The 21,538-nt window shown below is 49.2% G+C and overlaps 1 long non-coding RNA gene and 1 pseudogene across 1 annotated transcript; both read left to right on the forward strand.

Annotated features, from left to right (window-relative positions):
- Positions 1-4,323: 4,323 nt before the first annotated feature.
- On the forward strand, positions 4,324-5,036 carry LOC134479785 (uncharacterized). Its single transcript, XR_010053531.1, has 2 exons — positions 4,324-4,438; positions 4,545-5,036. It is a non-coding gene; the product is annotated as an uncharacterized LOC134479785 (long non-coding RNA).
- Positions 5,037-10,034: 4,998 nt separating this feature from the next.
- Rpl23-ps5 (ribosomal protein L23,pseudogene 5) lies at positions 10,035-10,441 on the forward strand (annotated as a pseudogene).
- The last annotated feature ends 11,097 nt before the right edge of the window (positions 10,442-21,538 follow it).

Below are 21,538 nucleotides of genomic sequence, written 5' to 3' on the forward strand. Positions count from 1 at the left end.
CCTCCTCCTCCTCCATCTCCTCCTCCTCCATCTCCTCCTCCTCCATCTCCTCCTCCTCCATCTCCTCCTCCTCCTCCATCTCCTCCTCCTCCATCTCCATCTCCTCCTCCTCCTCCTCCTCCTCCTCCACCTCCTCCTCCTCCACCTCCTCCTCCTCCTCCACCTCTTCCTCCTCCTCCATCTCCATCTCCTCCTTCTCCATCTCCATCTCCTCCTCCATCTCCTCCTCCTCCACCTCCTCCTCCTCCTCCATCTCCTCCTCCTCCTCCTCCATCTCCTCCTCCTCCCCCTCCTCCATCTCCTCCATCTCCTCCTCCTCCTCCTCCATCTCCTCCTCCTCCTCCCCCACCTCCCCTTTCCCCTCCCCCTCCCTTTATCACAGCAAAAGGAAACAAGGTAGAGCAGCTCCTAACCCTGGGTCTGCATCTAAAACAGAGGGATCCATGAGGACGGAGCAAAGGTCACATTGGAAAACAAAACACCAAAGCTACACTTAGATGGAGAACGCCCCAACTACACTGCCTGTAACAGGAGTCAAGAAGTCAAACCAGGACTCAAATCCATATCCTGGAATAGTCCCAACAAATTCAAATAATAAAATACAGGCCCAGAAAGCATTTGTTGCAAACGCTAGACGTGTAACTTTTTCTCCCCCTCCTGAAAGGCTAAGGCTCAGTGGCTGGTCCCTGACATCCTGGAGAGCCTTTCTCAGGAAAAGGGACACTGGGCGCAGCATTCAGATGCCAGGAAACAAAACATTGACCGGGCGGCTATTTGTGGGTGGCTAAGTTGTGACATAAGCCACACCCACCTCGCCCTCATGCTCCTCCACAAAACTCAGGTTTGGAGCGCCTCCCTGCAAACGGGAACATCAGAGTTCCCCGGGGACCTGCAGTTAGACTCACATCAGACCTGCAAAGCCAGCGAGTCCTGTGGCAGGCAGCAAGGGTCCTGTCGGTGCCAGGGAGGCCAAAGAAAAGGGGCCTGGAGCTCAGAGGTGGGAATACTGATGGGGGTTTCCTACAACAGGGAGCTGACAGGTGTGCTTGCAACGAAGGAGTCTGGGTCAGAAGCTGTCGAACATAAAAATTAGCCAAAGGAAGACCTTAAATGCTGGCCGGGACTCCATTGGTGGAGTGGATGCTCATAGTATAATGACACAGAGGCTTGACTGAGCTCGATCAACACAGAAGTGACAGGGATGGGGCAGAGGAAGATATGGGAAAAGCCCAGGCTAGATCCAAGGAGCAACTGGACCTGAGGGGGAGCAGGAGTGAAACATGCTCCACCTGAGGAAAATGCTCCGAAGACACACAAGGGCCGGATTACGTCATGGGAAGCTGACTGTGCGCATGCAGGCCCATGCTGTGTCGTGTGTGCCCACGTGAGTGTGCAGAGGGTGATGTGGATGTTTTCCTCTGTTGTGCTGCACCACCTTTTTCAAGGTAGGCTCTCTCACTGGGGTTAATCACTTCCACTGGGCTGGCTGGCCGGCCCATGAGCTCAGGGAATCCTGTCTGCGCCCCCACCCCAATGCTGGGATTATAGGCACCTGTGCACATTTCTGGCTTCTTCCATGGGAACTGCAAATTTGGAACTCAGGGTCTTGCTTTTACAGCAAGTGTTCTTACCCACTGAACCATCTCCTCAACCTCTAGACATTTTTGCCTTTAAAGAATTGTCTTCTCAGAGGCAAGAGAGATGGCCCAGTGGTTAAAAGCACTTGCTGTTCTTGCAAAGGACTCTAGTCCGGTTCCCAGTACCCACATGGCAGCACGCAACCATCTGCAACTCCAGCTTCATTGTATCTGATGCCTTCCTCTGGCCTCTGCAAGCACCAGGAATTCATGAAGTACATGTATGTGCAGAGAAAACACACATGAACTTTAAAATAACAACTGCTGGTCTGGTCAGAGAGTGCCTGCTCTGCATGAAAGTGTGGGTTTAGTCTCTCATATATCACCAAGAATTTATTAAGCTGATTTAAAAGTGTGTGTGTGTGTGTGTGTGTGTGTGGGTGTGTGTGGTGTTATTCGTGTGTGCATGTGCACACTTGTACATAGAAAGAGGCCAGAGGTCAACATGGGTTATCTCCCCCTTCTCACTTTCCACTTTTCCAATCAGAAAAGCTCGGAGTTAATTGTCTGGCTAGACTGTCTGGCCAGCAGTCCCCTGGATCCTCCTGTCTGTCTCCCAACATTGGGATTAATGACTGGTGGACACCGGCACACCTGGATTTTTACATGAATGCTGGGAGTCCAAGCTCGTTTTGCACAGTGAGCACTTCACGTATGCAGCCACCTGTTTAGGAATATTACTTGTACAGAGCTCACGTGAGGGCTGGAGAGATGGCTCAGTGGTCAAGAGTACTGGCTGCTCTTCCAGAGGTCCTGAGTTCAAATCCCAGCAACCACATGGTGGCTCACAACCATCTGTAATGAGATCTGATGCCCTCTTCTGGTGTGTCTGAAGAGAGTGACAGTGTACACGCATACATAAAATAAACAAATAAATCTTCAAAAAAATAGAGCTCGCTGTGATATTTTCATACAAGCAGATATCATATACCCTGACCACACCCACCAGGACCTTCTAGCCAGCGCCATTCAAGACTGCAACCAGTGCCTTGGTACTGACCCTACTGGGGCACCAGGGTGCTGCAGGTGTGGAAGGGTAGACCGAAGAGGACGCCAGCCTCTGACAGGGATAAGAAGGGTGCTGCAGACAGACAGCATTTCCTGGGAGCAGGCTGGGAGAGGGGAGGGCGGTGAAGAGTGGGTGGGGGAACAGATGTCTGAGCTGAGAGGAGGGAGCAAATGGGTGTTGGGAAGAGAGAGTGGGATGGGGCTGTCTGCTTCTGAGGCAGAGCAGGTGGGTGGGGGCCTCAGTACGGCTCAGCGGCGGATTACATGAAAGCCAGGTTAAATCATAAGACCAGAGGAGGGTGTAGTCCTAACGGCTCCTGCACCTGCCTGCTCCCCATACCCCTTTACAAGAGAGCTGGGCAGAATCATGCCGGCTGCCCAGGCTTCAGATGCATCTCTGCCATGCCCACCGCTGAGCGAGCCCCTGCTTCTGTCCTCACCTCTCCCACCCGCCACAGATGTGCTGTGCCAACCAATCCCACAGCGGCCGACACCCCTGTATGTGGTGGAGCCCTCAGCACGGGGGGTGCCCTGAGAACTCTCTGGTACCTTCTGCCCGTGTACTCTCTCTGTTGGGGGTAGCGAGCCAAAAGCACAGGGCAGCAGCTTACTATAAGACCCAGGTCCCCGGGGTTGGGGATTTAGCTCAGTGGTAGAGCGCTTGCCTAGCAAGCACAAGGCCCTGGGTTCGGTCCCCAGCTCCGAAAAAAAGAAAAGAAAAAAAAGAAGACCCAGGTCCCAGAAAAGGCGACTGAGTAGCGTGACTACTACAGCGTGACCCTTACTACCGACTCCCCACTCTGGCCTGAGGTCCGCTCGCGTGCAGAGTGGGGTTGCTCCTAGGAAGTGGCAGGAGCAGCAGCGTTGTGCCTCTCCTGTGGAACTCCCCATACCGTGTCCATGTACAGGAGATGCACCGGGTCAGCGGCTCGAACAGCATGGTATTACCTTCCCTTCTGAGCTACGTACCTAGTTCTTAAATATGGGAACAGGTCAAAAGCTAAGCAACTTGGCTGCGGGTTTTCTAGACCTTTGAGAACAGAGACTTCGCTTTGGTCACATCTGCACGGGCTTCTCTGATGACGGCATTTCCACTGTGCCACACACTGTCCTCTATGCTTAGAACAACTGGGAAGGTGGTGGCACCCATAGATACGAACTGAGGAGGAAGCTGTCTTTACGATTTATGGGTGTTTTGTCTGCCTGTATGTTTGTGCACCACTTGCATGCAGTACCGGAGATGGTCAGGAGAGGGCATCAGATTCCCCCGGAACTGGACTCTCACATAATTAGGCAAAGCCATAGATGCTTGGTCTCAGACCCGGTCTTCAACAGCAGCAGCCAGTGCTCTAACTGCTGAGCCATCTCTTTAGCTACAGGAGGCTGATGACTGGTGGGGGCCAGCTGAGAGAACCTTCCAGAGGGACCCTTGGATCTTGTTTGTTCCATGCTCTTGGTCAGGAAGAAGTCAGTAGATTCGATAACTGGTCCCCCGTTAGAAGCCTTCATTCCTTTCCAGGGATCTAGTTTTCTGTTCATTAGAACCCAGGAGTTGTGTTTACCTGGCCTCTATGCTCTCTTACGGCCCCAACATTCCGGAATCTAGACAAAGGGAAGGAACTCATTTGGCAGGCTCAATCCTGGGGTCTAGAAGTTACAGAAGTTTGACAAGGCTACTGGAGTAGAAGGGGGGGGTGGGGAGGACCAGGGAGTTGGGTTAGAGGACCAGAGTCTATCAGAAGGGTCTGGGAAGACTGGAGTCTGGAATCCAGCAGCTGAGAGCATGCACAATGGTACCAGGAGTGGGGGGGGGGGGGAGGAGAGACATTTTTCAGGTCCTGAGACCCTCAGAACCTCTAAAGAGGCCATTTAGTGCCTGTGATCCTGTGTGTCTCCTAGCACTGACGTATTGGTGTTGGCAAGAACAAAACAAAGGTTCAACCTCTTGTCTGAAGAACCGGCTGCACGTTATCACAGGACTGTAACTCGGGCTTAAAGAGCTAGTAGGAAACTCTGACCAGAGGGAATTTGCATTATGGCACTGTGGAAAGAGACCCACCCACCACACAGCCTTTATACCGACCCTGCAGATGAAATACATCAGTGGAATAAAAGTCTATCCCGCCAGCAAAGCCCTGACCAAGAAGGGTGAGAATGAACACCGTAAAAAAACTAGAAATTGGCCTTCCTGGCTCCTGACACACTGTGTGCACTGTGGTTGTCCCACAAGCTGCTCTCTGAGGAAGGGAAAGTGGCATCCAACTGCCACTGGTCCTGAACACTCTTCAGCTGCTCCTGTAAGGCAGCCCCTCCCCTTCCTACCCCCAGCCCCTCACCCACATCTCCCTTTGTGCAGGACAAATACACCAGATGTGTCACGTGTAGGGAAAAGTGTGGCTTCGTTCTTTTACTCCAGGTCTCCCCTGGCTGCAGCTCATGCTGACTCCATAGTCCCTGCCTGCAGGACCCCCAGATCCACCTCCTCTCCATACTCCTCCCAAGACCGGCAAGGCACAGGAATGCTTTTGGCTAGACGTGGCTTCAAGTAAAACCATTCGTGGAGTTCTGCGTAGGAGGCATAATTAGTCCTATTTTATGGATGAAAGCATGGAGGTCCAGAGGCTGAGTAATTTCCCTGAAATTGCACATCTACAGAGTGGGCTGATCTGTCTTCAAGGCCCTTCTATCCTGAACCAGAGAAGTGGTTCAACAGCAAGGAGCACTTGCTGCCCTTGCAGAGGACCTGGGGTTGGGTTCCCAGCACACACTTGGCTCATGACCGTAAGTTCAGTTCCAGGGGATCTGGCACTGTCTTCTGTTTTTCCCAGATACCAGGCATGCATGCAGTGCACAGACACACATACACATAAAATAAAACCTTTTAAATAAAGGTTCTTTGACCTCTCAGAGCCTCCAGAAGGAGCTTTCGTTGTTTCTAACCCGTCCCCCCAGTCACAGGATTTCTTCTTGCTTTAATTCCTGTAATACTAGGAAAACAGCTATTTTTTCATTATCCAAATATACAATTATTTCATAGTATTAAATATACTTTTCCCCACTCTGCATCCTGCTCCCTTCCTGGCCCTGCCAAGGAGTCTGCCAGGCACTCCCAGAAGAGTTTCTCACCACCTCCACCACAGCTCGGCTCCAGAGGGCGGGAGCTGCTTCAGAGCCTCGGGGTGGGGAGCACAGGAACCTCTGAGCTGGCATCAGAACCTGCGTGGAGCCCCAGGAGGGGACGCAGGCCCTGTGGCTTCCCTGCCTTGCCTGCTCTCCGCATTAGAGAGCATCCGCAGTCCCCGGAGAGATGATCTCGGTCCACTCTGGAAAGGCGGCATCCCATTTGGCCTGTTCTGGAGGGCAGCCATGGCCTGGCTCCCTCCTCAGAAGCTCTTCTCCACGCAGAAGGCTCTTGAAACTGAGCGTGCGGTTTCCTTTTGAAGGACTCTCGTGGCCAGTGGGCTAGTCAGTGCCGTCCCTCCTGTCCCTCGAGGCTTCTTGTCAGGTTTGCGAGCTCTCAGAACACAGACATTTCACCTTGCACAACCGTGAAGCCCCAATCTGCTATCCACGAGTTGTATGTGGCTATTTTAGCTTAGCTGGGCTCAGCGATTCATAGAGGAGGATTGCAAGGATTGTTAGTCTGAGGCTAACCTGGGCTACATGATTTCAGGCTAACCTAAGATACAGAGTGAGACCCTTCAAAGAGAGACGTGAGGCTAGGGGTGCAGTTTAATGGGTAGAGTGACTGCTTGTATGGAGCCCTAGGCTGAATCCCAGTATCACGTAACCTAAGGGAACTCCAATTCCGGAAATTCCAAAGGGTGATGCTGGACTATAGGAAACTCTATTGTCAGTTAGATACAAGCCAGCGTTCTTGAGGAACTTTGGAGGCCAGTTCCCCTCTACAAAGGGAGCCATTTTCCCTCATCACCAACAGGAATATCAGCATACTAGCATAGCCTGTGGAACCTACTAGCATCTCAAAGCCCATGGTGCCCTCCAAGCTTCCTCAGTCTCACCTATACCCAGTACACACTTCAGGGACCATGAAGCCTTCCCTACCTTTTCTCCCTAAATGCCCTCTGGGTTCATGGGTTTCCAGCCCCTTAGCTAACTCATGCTCCTTACAACCTGGCTGCTTTATACTCTCCCTCCCTCCTTCTCCCTCCCTCTCCATCTCCTCTCTCTCTCTCTCTCTCTCTCTCTCTCTCTCTCTCTCTCTCTCCCTTCTCTCCTCTCCCTCCCCCTCCCTCCCCTCTGTCTCTCCCTCCTCCTCTCTCCTTTCTGTTTCTTCTTCTTCTTCTTCTTCTTCTTCTTCTTCTTCTTCTTCTTCTTCTTCTTCTTCTTCTTCTTCTTCTTCTTCTTCTTCTTCTTCTTCTTCTTCTTCTTCTTCTTCTTCTTCTTTCTCTCTCTCTCTCCTCTCTCTCCTCTCTCTCTCCTCTCTCTCTCCCCCTCCCCCTCTCTCCCCTCTCTCCTCTCTTTCCCCCTCTCTGTTTCTCTATCCCTCCCTCTCCTCTCCCTCCCCTGACTCTCCCCTCTGCTCTGTTCCTGCCTCTCTCCTGGCCAGATGGATCTATCACGTCTACTTTCTCTCTCTGCGACTCCTCTCCAGTTCTCTCACATCTACAATAAAAACCTTCCACAGGTGTGGTGGCCCACGCCTTCCATCTCAGCGCAGAAGCAGGCAGATCTCTGTAAGTTCAAGGCCAGCCTGGTCTATATAGTTGAGTTCTGGGGCAACCAAGGCTACACAGAGAAATCCAGTCTCAAATAATTAAATAAATAAATAAATAAATAATAAAACCAAAACCCTTTCCCTGTTTCCTGAAGCATGCTCTAATGCAGGGAGTGGGAGCACCTCGGTGGGAGCACCTCAGTGGACTGGCCAAGGGTTCCCTGGAGGAATCACCATGTAACAGGCCTAGTACCAAAGGAAGTTTTTTGGGGGGAAGGGAGTCAGGGAATGGAGCAGGGACTGAAAGGGGTAGAGGTAGGGAAAGAGACAGAGAAAGACCAAAAGAGGAGAGAGGAAGAGAGGAAGAGACCAGCCAGGAACACCTGGGGGGGGGGAGAGAGAGAGAGAATGGAGACGGGGGCGGGGGGGGGAGAGGGAGAGTGGGGGGAGAGGGAAGGAGAGAGGGGGAGGGAGGGAGGGAGAGAGAGGGAGGGAGGGAGGGAGAGAGGAGACTCCCTTTGGAGGGAGTCCTTGCTGGAGACTTGGCTTAGTAGTTAAGAGCGCTGTACCAAGTGTTTGTTCTTTGAGAGGACCTGGGTTATAGAAAGAGAAAGAGAGAGAGAGTGAGCACCAGGTTGGCTCACACCTGGCAGGCAGCTACCAGAGCTGTTGCTAGGTAACTTGGGCGGATACTAGAGGAACAACCAACACCCTGATCCATATCTTGGACTGTACAGCAAGACCTTTTTTTTTTTTTTTTTTTTTTTGGTTCTTTTTTTCGGAGCTGGGGACCGAACCCAGGGCCTTGCGCTTCCTAGGCAAGCGCTCTACAACTGAGCTAAATCCCCAGCCCCCTGATCCATATTTTGGAACTGTGACATTATTCATTTATCCATGTACAAAGTAAGATCCCCTGAGGACAGAGTAGCAGGAGCCACCTGAGAAGACTGAGTACCACAGTAACATGCCAGTGAATGAAAAGGTTCTACACATGGCCCTACTGAAGGGAGTCCTTAGCATTTGGTGTATTTCCTCCCAGTCATTTCCAGCCCACCCCCCACCCCCACGTTATTAAAAATCACTCAGTATGTACTGTTTGAACTTGCATTTCCTTTTAAAGCCTTATGGTTTTTAACTGACAAAAGTCAAACATGTAAGACACACAACTGACTGTGTTTCTGTCGTTGTTTATTTAGAGACAGTGTCTCCCTGTGTAGCTCTGGCTGTCTGGGAACTCACTATGCAGTCCCTGCTGGCCTTGAATTTGTAAAGATCCACCTGCTTCTGCCTTCTGAGTTCTGGGATTAAAGGTGGGTGCCACGGTGCGTGGTCCAGCTTAATGTCTTCATATTTATAGGCATTGCAAGAGAGTAACTGTATCAGGATAACTAGCATATATGACACCTTGCAAAATTATTGCCTTTTATAGTTAGGGGGTTGCTGGAGACTTGGCTTAGTGGTTAAGAGCGCTTTACCAAGTGTTTGTTCTTTGAGAGGACCTGGGTTCGATTCCCAGCACTCACAGTGTAGCTCACAACTCTCTGTTACCGAAATTCCAGGGAATCTGTGTCCATTCCTGGCCTTTGAGGGCACCAGGCATGAATGTGGCACACAGACATAAATGGGCATGTGAAACAACCATACATAAAATAGAATTTAAAAAATGTGGTAACAACAGCGATTACTAGTTGTTAAGTCATTACAGGGTTCTGAACGTAGGGAGATCCATGGAAGATACTGTGCCCAGCATGTATGTGTGAGCCTTGGGTTTGACCCTAGCACTGGAAAAAAAATTACATCCTGATTAATGATTCCACTGCTATGGCAGAAGGGACATATGGCTCCATCCTATGGCAGAAGGGACATATGGCTCCACTGCTATGGCAGAAGGGACATATGGCTCCATTGCTGTGTCAGAAGGGACATATGGCTCCACTGCTATGGCAGAAGGGACATATGGCTCCACTGCTATGGCAGAAGGGACATATGGCTCCACTGCTGTGTCAGAAGGGACATATGGCTCCACTGCTATGGCAGAAGGGACATATGGCTCCACTGCTATGGCAGAAGGGACATATGGCTCCACTGCTGTGTCAGAAGGGACATATGGCTCCACTGCTATGGCAGAAGGGACATATGGCTCCACTGCTATGGCAGAAGGGACATATGGCTCCATTGCTGTGTCAGAAGGGACATATGGCTCCACTGCTATGGCAGAAGGGACATATGGCTCCATTCTATGGCAGAAGGGACATATGGCTCCATTCTATGGCAGAAGGGACATATGGCTCCATTCTATGGCAGAAGGGACATATGGCTCCACTGCTATGGCAGAAGGGACATATGGCTCCACTGCTATGGCAGAAGGGACATGTGACTCCATTGCTCTTTACCTGTGGCTGCAGTCAGAGTCTGTTCCCTCCCTCAGGCCCTGCTCTCAAATGCTTACTGTACATTTCAATGTCCACACACATTCTGTTGTGTCCAGATTCTGGGGAGAACTCTCCCACATACACCAGCAGTTTACTTGAGAGCAACACCCTCTCGCCTCGTCCAGACTGGCCGGAAGGACATGGACTGAGCTAGTGCAGAACTGTTTTGTCTGCTTGGGCCTCCTCCTGCCTCTGCCCCCTGTAAGACTAAAGGGGGGAGGGAGTAGTGGGGGAGGAGGAGAAGACCTGTTTAGAAAGGTTCTTTGGGGGACTCTCAAGATGTCGAAGCGAGGATGTGGTGGGTCCTCCGGAGCGAAGTTCTGGGATTTCCGTGGGTCTTCCGGTAGGAGCTGTGATCAACTGTGCTGACAACACAGGAGCTATAAACTTGTTTGTCATCTCTGTGAAGGGAATCAAGGGACGGCTGAACAGACTTCCTGCTGCTGGTGTGGGCGACATGGTGATGGCCACAGTTAAGAAAGGCAAACCAGAACCAAGGAAAAAGGTACATCCCGCAGTGGTAATTTGACAACGAAAGTCATATGGAAGAAATATTTGAAGATAATGCAGGGGTCATAGTAACCAATGAAGGCGAGATGAAAGCTTCCTCGGTCACAGGTCCAGTTGCAAAGGAGCGTGCAGACTTGTGACCCAGGATCGCATCCAATGCAGGAAGCACTGTGTGATTCTCCAGTGTATTTGTAAAACATATTCATTAAAAAGTCTTCGCTCTGAAAAACAAAACAGAACAAAAAAAAAAAAAAAAAAAAAAAAGAGAAAGGTTCTTTGGAGCAACTCCTGTCTGTGTGGTCTGGAAATCTGCAGTTCAGTTCACAGATTAGTAGCAACTCAATCCACTCAAAACCACTTCACGGATTCGCCAGCAGTCCAGTTCGGTAGAGTGGGGATAGCAAACTCGAATTAGCAGCAGTGGCAGGACCTAGCAGAGACAATCAGGCCTCAACCTCAGCAGGAGCGACCAGCAGGAGCACAGAAGTTCTCGCTGTGCCTCTCTCAGCAACGGAGTTTGCACAGCTAGCTCTATAAGCAAGCCCAGCTCAGCCTCTGTCACCGCCGCCGGTCTTATGTATGAGTGCGTCTGTCTCAGCTGACACCGCTCTGCCAATCACCCTGAGTCTGCAGAAGCAGGAAGAGACTGCAGCACTCCACCGGAAGTTTTTTGGTGCGTTTCTCTCTATGGAGTCCCGACAAATGCAGCTCAGCTATTCAATGTAAGGCAGGCCAATACATGCATGTTGTTAGCGAAGAATCCTTCATCACGAGTCCTCTCACGTGCTTGCTTTAGCAGAACACCCTCTCTCCCATGTCTGCTTCAGCGAAACATTCCTCCATGAGTCGGCCTTCGTCTTTCACCTGTGTTCGCTTCAGGAAAACACTCCTTCATGTGCTTGCCCCAGCAAAACACCATCCGACACAACTGACTTTCCAAAGAACCCTTAAGTTTCCACTTCAACCCTGGGCGCTGGGATTAAAGGTGTGTGTTACCCCTGCCCTGCCAAAACCTCTACCCCTTCCCTGTTAGCCTCTCTTTCCGGTTTTCCTGAGGTCATTTCCTGAGAGTGAGTCACTGTCTCATCTCTCCTCCAGAATTTTTTTAATGTAGGCAAGAATGACCTTGACGTCTGGTTTAGTTGGTTTGCTGTAAGGTTTATTTAAAAATTTTAATTATGTCCCCTGTGTGTGAGTGCAGTCTTCCGGGGAGTCCAGCAAAGGGCATCAGATCCCCCTGGAGCTGGGTAACAGGTGTTTGTGAGACATCATCTGACAAGGATACGAGACTTGGGTCCTCAGCAAGAACGAAGCAGGCGCTCTTAGGCCCTGAGCTTCCTCTCTAGCCCCGACCTTGATGTCCAAGTGCCCTTACCTCCACCTCCCTAGTGCTGGGGGAACAGATCAGTGCCACCACACCTGGCCCACTAGAAAATAATTCAAACAAACAGACTAGACTCTGGCTCATAATTCCATAAGAAGGAGGGCTGAACGCGTTCCCATGACAACCCTAGAGGCCTTCTCCTCCCTTCTCCAGCCTAGATAGCCCAGACTTACAGGATTGGCTTCTCTCAGAAGGGTATGTTAATGCTGGGGGCGGGGGTGGGGGGGTAGAATCTGGACAGATGGTACCAGGCTGCCCTGAAAGCACGCGGGATTGATGGAAAATGCAAATTCATTGCCAGTGCCAGGCAAACACAAGGTGGAACCCTGGAGCCCAAATTGGGAGCAAGCAACTTTAAATATCACGGAGCGACTTCGCGTCCTTCAGTGTAAGCCCGGGGTGCTGTCATGGAGACCCACAGGAGACTTTGGCTTAAGAAGCTGGTCTCTGTGCCGCCGCCCTCTGCTGGAGCGACTCATGAACAGCAGCTGGCCACGAGGGAAGGAACCAGGAGGGCTCCCGAAGCCCATCTGACATTTAGGATCCCCCTTTAAGAGTCACCACGTCCAGGAAGCCTGCTCCACCTCTGCAGCTGCAAGAAGGCTTGTCCATGGGCACAGGCACAGCCTTCCTTTCCCTTTCCCCTGGTAATGGTGCCTGCCCTTGCCTCAGGGAGGCACTGCCTACGTCCCCTCCTCTACTAATTTATGAGTTGGGGGGGGGGCAGAGGGGAGGACATTGTTTAAAAAATTTACTCCCAAAGGAACATGCACCTGCCTTGAAATGTCTGATATAACGGAGCGCAAAATTCACATCGTTGAAGGGAGTCCTTTGAATTCAAATGTCACATCTCCAAAGAGGCCCACTTAAAATATATCTATTAAAAGACGTAAACAAGTTGCTTGGACACTGAGTCATTAACCACTCGGGGTGTTGGCGCATTAGCCGAGCCCAGAACTCAGAACCATGGCATTATGGGAAATGCTGTTAGGCAGCAAAGAAAGATTTTATAAAGGATGGGGAGGAGGGAGGGCAAAAAGAAGAATAGAGGAAGAGAGGGTCGATCAATAGGAACTCCTGAAGCCAGTGATGTTCCTGGGGACAGCTGGGGAAACTTAAGGACTGGAGAGATGGATGCTGAAGGGTACCTCACACTCACCCTGGAGACCGTCATCTCGAGAGACTTCAAAATAAATTAACTGGGTTCAAATGCAAAAAAAACACAAAAACAAAAACAAAAAACCCAACACACACACACACACACACACACACACACACACACACACACAAACCGGTCTGGTAAAATGCGATCGATAGTGCTTAATTAAATGTCAGTAAAACATAACATTATGCCAGCTTTATTGAATGCTAAATATTCATTCAATTTTAAAGAGTTTGTGGGCTAGATTTTCCCACTTCATAAGAATTCCCGGGTAGAGATGGTGACTCCTGGGAAATCGTAGCCAACCATAACAAAATATTACTCATCCTCACACAATTTCCAAACCCGAATCATAATCCCCCTCCCTCAAATTCCCAGGGCAAATTGGACTTAACACAGGATGTGAGAGCGTTTTAGTATGATTAATGTAAAAAAAATCTGGGGGTCACTGGGACTTACCAAGTCCAACAAACAACCCTGCATGCTGAAGACCAATTTCCTTCCTTATTTTACAATTTCACCCTCAACGCCACCACAGTCCTCTATGTTCCCAAACGCCATGCATGCCAAACACATACATATCTAGTAATAAACTTTGGGGGGGCGATAATTTTGGATTTACAGAAGGGCTATAAAGACTATAGAGTTCCCTAATTTCCCCGAGTGTTTTGCGTAACAGTTCTGTTGAAACCAAGGAAGCATGGGTGGTACCAACGAGCACCTCTAGAATTTATTTGGATTCCGGCAGTTTTTGTAGTTTGTGGATCCAATTTAAATTAGCATTTATTATCCATTCCTGTGGCCACCTGGCTCGTGACAGTTTCTCAGTCCTCTCGTGCCCCTATGCTCTTGGTTGGCTTGAGAGGGGGCAGTGTATGTAGTGCAGCTTGGGGAACCCCAGGAGAAGTGGTTAGCACAGGAGGTGGCAAAGCGCCACCCCCCACCCCCCCACCCCCCCACCCCCCCACCCCGTTTCTGACTTCTTTCCCAGTGAAAGCATTTCAGGTGCAGGGGTTTGCAGAATGTCCCTTTGTTTAGGTCTACCTGACATTTTTCTCAGGCTTAGGGGAGGGCTCGAGGAAGAGCAGCCCAGAAGTTAAGTGCCCCATTCATTGTATCCTATCAGGGAGATGACACCGCACAGCATCACTGGTAACGCTAACTTCTGGCCCACACAGGGTTTGCCAAGTGTCTCCCTGGTGCAATCATTACCTTCCATAATGTATCTGGACGTGAGTCGGTCCCACACTTAAATGGAGGGACACAAATTCCACCTCTGAGAGGAGGTTGTATATCCCTCTGTAATTTAGCTTTAAGAAAAATTCGCTTCTTGCTCTTATCTATTTGTTAAATCATTAATTTTTACCAATGTGGAGCCCTTTACAGACTATATTTGGGGCTCTTACCAACAACCCCACCATGTATTGCCTAAAATATTTTAGCATCAGTCGTTGGGAGCGTTTTCAAGTTGGTCTCCATGTCTCTTTGACATCATTAGCCCACTTTCTGTTGATATAACGAAACGCTCGAGGCAGGCTAACTTTATAAAGAAAAGAGGTTTGTAAGCATGCAGAGGCGGAGGCTGACTGAGTTCGTTTCCCTTTTGCTGCGATCAAATACCTTGACAGAAGGAACTTAGGAGGGAAGGCCTTCTTTTGGCTCACAGTTCAAAGTTATTCCGTCTATCGTGGTGGGGGTGGGGAGTGGGGGGAGGAGCCTCAGCAGCTGGAGCCAATCACAGTCAAGAAGCTGAGGCCCCTGAGCGAGAGCTGAGCTCATTCCCACCTCACCATCCCAGAGTCTGAGATGCAAACCAGGGCAGGGTGCCAACTTCAGGGGACATGTCTTGCCACCTCATTAAAGCAATCAAGACACTCTCCCACAGACAGGCCCAGAGGCCATGCCCCCGGGGAATTCTATGTCAGGTTGACAATGGCCATTGGGTTCCCTGGAGTAACAGAACTTATAGAGTTGATATATATTAAAGGGACCTTAGCATCCCCAATCTGGCTTAAAGGACTCCTGGCGAGCTGCTGGTCTTCATCTACATTGGCAGCTTAAAGAAGCTTGCGTTGTGCCAGCAGATATGGATTTCAGCAGTAGCCAGTGGTACCGAGGTGGTGGCAGCGGCGGCAGCCTCAGGATGAGCCATCTCACTAGACAAGGAAAGTAGGCAGGAGCCAAGCTTTGCATGTCGGACCTCATTGGGTGTGGCTGCCAGCAGAAGGCTCAGGTGGCTCCTCTCATTTTAAATAACCAGGGCCAGAAAATCCCTATGAGCTGCCAACCTGCTTGCCTTTGAGGTAATCCCAGATCCAGTTAAGTTGGTGACTTCCACAGAGGCTGGAAATACTAACAGCATGCCCCAGACTCCAAAAAGGGCTCCCCGTTGGCTGTCACCATATGACAGGTGGTGGTGATAGGACATAACTGGGACCAGGCCATCAGGAAGTCAGGGACCCATGCAGACCAGGCTCAGCCTTTCATAACAACCCCTCTTGCAGGCACCACCAGCTCCAGTGGAAATGCATTGATCCTTTCCAAGGTCCAATATCCCTTCCTGCATATAGAGTCCCTAGTCCCTAAACACACAAATTCTCGGGGGACAAACAGCGTCTAAGTTATGGCACTCATTTTTTCGTTTAGTAATAAGGATTGAACCCAGGACCTCACACAAGCTAGGCAATTGTTCTGTTACTAAATCACATTCCCATCCTACGTTTGAGTCTTGGGAGCCCTTCCTTACGCTCTGCCACTACAGATCGATGACCTTATTTATTTACATGTGTGTGTGTGTGTGTGTGTGCGCACGTGCACACGCATGCAAGTATGTGTGTGCACGTGTTTACATGTGTCTACATGTGTGCACACGTGTGTACATGTGTGTATGTACTTGTATATGTGTGTGTTTAGTTTTTTTTTTTTTTTTTTTTTTTGGAGCAGAGTATCTCATTGGCCTGAGGCTCACAACATAGATGATGCTGGCTGGCCAGAGAGCCCCTGGGAGCCTGTTTTCACCTCCCCAGCGCTGGGTGATGTTTTGGTCACTGTTCTGTTGCTGTGAAGAGACACTGTGACCAAGACAACTCCTAGAAAGGAAGACATTAGCTGGAGGGTTTTTTTTTTTTTTTTTTTATCATTTCTGACAGTTAGTCTATTACCATGGCAGGGAGCATGGTGGGATGCAGGCAGGCGTAGGGCTGGAGAATTAGCTAGCTGAGAGCTACATCCTGATTGGCAGCAGCAGCAGGTGCATAAGAGAGAGAGAGAGAGAGAGAGAGAGAGAGAGAGAGAGAGAGAGAGAGAGAGAGAGACTCAGAGACGCAGAGATGCAGAGTTGCAGAGACGCAGAGAGAGACAGACACAGAGACACAGACACAGAGTTACAGAGGCTGGACCTAGTGTGGTGTTTTGAAATCTCCAAGTCCACTCTCAGTGTCACACCTCCTCCAACAAGGCCACATCTCTGATCTTTCCCAGTTTACCAACCGATGACTAAGCAGCCCATGGCGCCATTCTCCTTCAAACCACCACAGGTGGCAACCACAACCAGCATGCCTATGGGGTTTGGAGCTATAACTCAGGTCCTCGTGCTCGTGTGGCGAGCGCCTCACTGAGTCACCTCCCAGACCCGGCAGGCTTTTTGAGTCTTTACTCCCTACTTCCCATCCTCCCAAAGTACAGTGTATAGCTCTGGGTGACGTCACAGGTAGCCCTTCTCTCCCAGCCAATCAGCAGTAAGGGTTGACTGCTGACTAAGTTCCTGAGGATGCTTTGGGCTTAGGTTATCATCTACTTCGGACTTTTGGGTCATGCTACCTAGCCCCTAAGCTGACTTTGAACTCATGACCCTTTCTGCTTCCGCTTCCCAAGTGCCGGGATTACAGATCCACACAGACTGTACACACACAGATACGCACCCTTCCATCTGGGTGAAAGATTATGAGAAGAAACGCTGTGATCCACTCCAGGTCCATAGAGGAGTAAAGGGCCGGGCCTCGATCCTCCTCCCTGCCTGCTGACTGGTGTGGGAGCCATAGCAGCCATTTTCTATCAGCTGCAGCAGCAGCGACAGAAGGCCCGGTTGAGTAGAGGCTGCTGATAGGAGAGCCTGTTCTGTTCTGGAGATAGGTCTCCATAGTATCCCGCGGGCAGAAGAATGGACAAACAAGACCCCCAGAGGGAAGACAGTTGGCATTCTGACCACGCACAGTGGGTCGGCGGCCGGTCATGGGTCCGGGCAGAGCAGACCTAGTGAGAGGTGGACAGCAGAGCAGCAGCTATGAGCTGATGTCAGCTCACCACAGGCTTTGACTCCACTCACCCAGAGGGGATTTTCCGCTCTTGCTGCTCCTGATCTTCTGACCCCCAGCTTCGGATCCTGCCCAGCCTGCATATCTTGACACCCAGCAGCTCTGTCCCCCGCCGCCCCGGTTGGGAATTCAGACACAGCTTGGGAATAAACTGCCCCAGCTGGGAAACTAGACCCCTGCGTTAGTGACAGTTGTCACAGAGAAACAGGATGTCTGAAACCACACCAAAGAATAGTGTGTTCCTCGGTGCCTGGCGTCTCCTGCCTGACACTGTGAGGGAGGAAGTGAGCTCGCCAAGGGAGCACAATGGCAGATGGGAGAGGCCAAGTGGCGGCTGCGGAATAGGGAAGATCAGGGCGCCTTCCATTTCCAAGAAAGTTTGTGTCCCCTCCCTCGTCCTCCAGTATTTCTTTTGGGTCTTTGAGTTCCCAGAGAGTGAATGTGGACAAAGTTAGTGTCAATCCCTTCCAGAATGAGTCCTGAGCGCCGGCCAAGTGCACAGCCTGTGCTGGCAGCTCAATACCCCCAGCTCAGGGTCTGTCTTGACTCCCGGGTCATAGGAGGCACCGATACAGAAACGCTACAGTGTCTGGCACAACTGTGCCATGGTGTGGTGGGATCGGCGGGATTTTGTGTGTGTGTGTGGGGGGGAGATTCGGGACTGCTAATTCTACAGAGTGTATTGACTGCGCTCATAACTAAATAGAATGCCAATTTTACATTAGTAATCAGGATTTTCTTTTCCCCCGTTGAGGTTTATGGTTTCCTCCAGTTCTACCACAGATGGTTGGTTCAGACCTCCGTGTGTAGTTCAGCATAGAAGGCACAAGCACAACAGCTGTCCCGGACAGATGTTTTCCAACATGGCTCTGCAGAGTGACTGAAGGGACCTCAGCCTCCGTCCTGCCACAGTGGCTTTGGGCATTTGGCACATCATCATGTCTTTTGGAACCACGTGGCCTTCTTGTCTATCCCATGGTGGGGCCGCACTAAGGACTCCCACAAAAAGGACTCCCCTGGTTTTCAGCTTATGTTCACATTTGACTCTGATTGGCAGTGTCTCTGGCTAACTACAATTCTTGACCTTTTGAATATTTATTCACACTTTTTAAAAAAAAAAAGATTTATTTATTTATGTGTAAGTACACCGTAGCTGTCTTCAGACACACCAGAAGAGGGCATCAGATCTCATTACAGATGGTTGTGAGCCACCATGTGGTTGCTGGGAATTGAACTCAGGACCTCTGGAAGAGCAGTCAGTGCTCTTAACCACTGAGCCATCTCTCCAGCCCCACACTTTTTTTTTTTTTTAAAGCACATGTGTGTAGAGATCAAAGGGCATGCTGCAGACGTTGGCTCTCTCCTTCTACCCCATGGGTCCACATGACATCCAGGGGTCATTAGGCTTGGGGACAAGTGCCTTGAACCTCTGAACTGTCTCGACGGCCACCTTTTAAGGTCTTGGAAAGCTTTGAAATAGTTTCAAATTTACAGAGAAATTGCAAAATAGTTAAGAGAACTCAGCGTGCGTGTGAAGCACCTTTACCAAGTTTGAACATTTTGCTGTGTTTTCCCTGTCGTTCTCTCTGGTCTCTTTTGTTTGCAGACGTTCCTGTAGAGACTCAAGTGAGGTTTTTCTAAGCATTCTGAGAGAGTAGATTGTATGCAACATCTTCTTTGATTACTGATTGCACCAATGTGCATTTCTTTTCTTTTCTTTTCTTTTTTTTTTTTGGTTCTTTTTTTTCGGAGCTGGGGACCGAACCCAGGGCCTTGCGCTTCCTAGGTAAGCGCTCTACCACTGAGCTAAATCCCCAGCCCCTCCAATGTGCATTTCTTAAGTGGGGATATGCTTCCTTCCCCACCTTATAGTAATCAAATTCAGTATGTGTGTGGTGAGTGTGTAGCCCAGGCTGACCTTAGACTTGTTACACAGCTGGGGCTGGCTAGCCTGGCCTTCCCAGTTCTACCTCTTAAGTGCTGGGATTAAAATAGAGGAAATTTAATAGCAACACATGGCTGTCTTTCTAATTGCAAAACAGTTGCTTTAAAATACTTATTCCTAAAACATGTTAATTTTTCCATATTTACTTAGCCAATAATTATGTTTATCGTGGACTTTGGATTCTAGGTTTAGTCCATGGGCTACACGATTCTCCTTAGTCATTAACTAAAGCTTAAGCAATAATTAATCTAGACATTTATGCTTCCCATAGCCCAGATCAATTAATTTAATCAGCCAATCAATCAATTAATTAATTAATTAATGCTAGGGGAAGGCTGAGTTCCTGGGTCTTGAGAACATCCCTTGTCATATTTTTAAGCACTTCTTGATTCTGGCCAGGCATGGTGGTGCACACCTTTAATTTGAACACTCTTGAGACTGAGGCAGGTGCATCTCTGAGTTTGAGGACAGCCTGGTCTGCATGTATGTGCAGTGCCTGTAGAGGCCAGAAGGTGGCACTGGACCCCCTGGAACCGGGGTTACAGACAGTTGCGAGCTGCCATATGGGTGCTGGGTCCTGAACTGTGATCCTCTGCAGATACAGGAAGTACACCTACCTGCTGAGCCCTCTCTCCAGACGTCAAGTTCCTTTCAGTCACTTCCTCTTTCCCCTTTCTTTTCCCTGCAATAACCCTGGGACAAACGGACCGTTTCTGCTCTCAGGACCTGGCTGGTTGAAGGCAGGGCTCTCTAAGACTGACATGATAATACATGGTTGTGTCTCCTTTGGTGATCACTGATGCCATCCAATGTATTCCTAGTTCTTTAGAAGATAATGCTATCGTTTTTTTCTTTTCTTTTTTTTTTTTTTCGGAGCTGGGGACCGAACCCAGGGCCTTGCACTCGCTAGGCAAGCGCTCTACCGCTGAGCTAAATCCTCAACCCCCAATGCTATCGTTTTAACTCCAACATCCCTTCTTCCTTGACTGGAATAGTTCCATAAAGAAAACTTCTCATTAGTTGGTTGGCTCTCCATGTTTATAATCCACATGAGAAAAGGAGGGTAAGTCCTTGAATCTTTCTTTGCTGTTAACAGTTTTTAAAAAAGAAAAATTAGCAAGTACGGTTGTATACATATGTATTCTCCACACTCAGGAGGCAGGAGCATCTCTGTGAGTTCAAGGCTAGCCTGGTCTATGTGGCGTCTGAAAACAAAGCAAAGCAAAACAAAATAAAAATGAAAACAAAAAGTGAGAAACACATCAGAGGTTCCCATCTTGTAGGGGACAAAGGCAGGAAGATGGGAGGGGTGGAGCAGAGGGGTGGGGCAGGCAGCAGGCATGGAAGACTGTGGGTACAGCCAGTGGGGCTTAGGCGGGGAAGGGAGGGGGGGAGTCAAGGTGAGTGTGCCCTTGGTGGGAATTGTAGGAGCCTTGGGGTGAATTTCCTTGTCATGAGCTCTTGCTGTGATGTATGATGCTGCCTTCCCCAAAGATCCCAGCGGTAATTTATTACAAACATTTTCCTTTAACACAGGATTATTATGCTTATTATTATGAGGATAATATTTAATTAGTATATATTAGCACATAGTATATATTTAATATAATATAATGGCATAATTATACTTTATATATTAAGTATAATATATAATTATATTAAGTATATATTAAGTATAATATATAGTATAACATAGACTATATTAAGTATCTAATAATATATTATTAGTGTAGTATAAGTAGTAATTGTACTTATTATACTTATACTCACTGACATAAAGCATGTGAGGACCAGAAGGATGGCCCAGACTAAGGTACCTGCTGTCAGTCTTGAGGACCTGAATTCCACATAGTGGACGGAGAGAACCAACTCCCATGAGCTGTCATCAGACGTGCATACATGTAATGGAAGGTGTGTGTGTGTGTGTGTGTGTGTGTGTGTGTGTGTGTGTGTGTATGCACAATCCCTAAGTGTAATAGAAAACTTTTAAATATGTGCATACACACAATGTCTTTGAGTCATTTCCACTCTTGTAAGTAGCTCACACACATACTCCTGTAACTCCAATACAACTCCTTGATGTCTGGTTGGATGTTGGTGGACCCATGCCTTTGTTTGCCATCAGTCCCCTGTCTGGGGTGAGCAGTTGTTCATGCATATCTTCTGTTGGGGGGCCACAGAACACATGTGTAAAAAATGATGTACACAGAACATATGAGCAACAGATGATGTGAAAGACTATGTACATCGGACATATGTGTAACAGACAATGTACACAGAACACATGTGCAATGGGTTAGGTACACAGAACATACATGTAACAGAAGATGTATACAGAACATGTGTTCAACAGACTATGTACACAAAACACGAGCTACAGATGATATACACAGAACACATGTGCAATGGATTAGGTACTCAGAACATATGAACAACAGACAATGTATACAGAACATGTGCTCAACAGAC

This window comes from Rattus norvegicus, chromosome 7, assembly GCF_036323735.1.
Source record: "Rattus norvegicus strain BN/NHsdMcwi chromosome 7, GRCr8, whole genome shotgun sequence".
In the NCBI taxonomy this organism is placed as follows: Eukaryota; Metazoa; Chordata; class Mammalia; order Rodentia; family Muridae; genus Rattus; species Rattus norvegicus.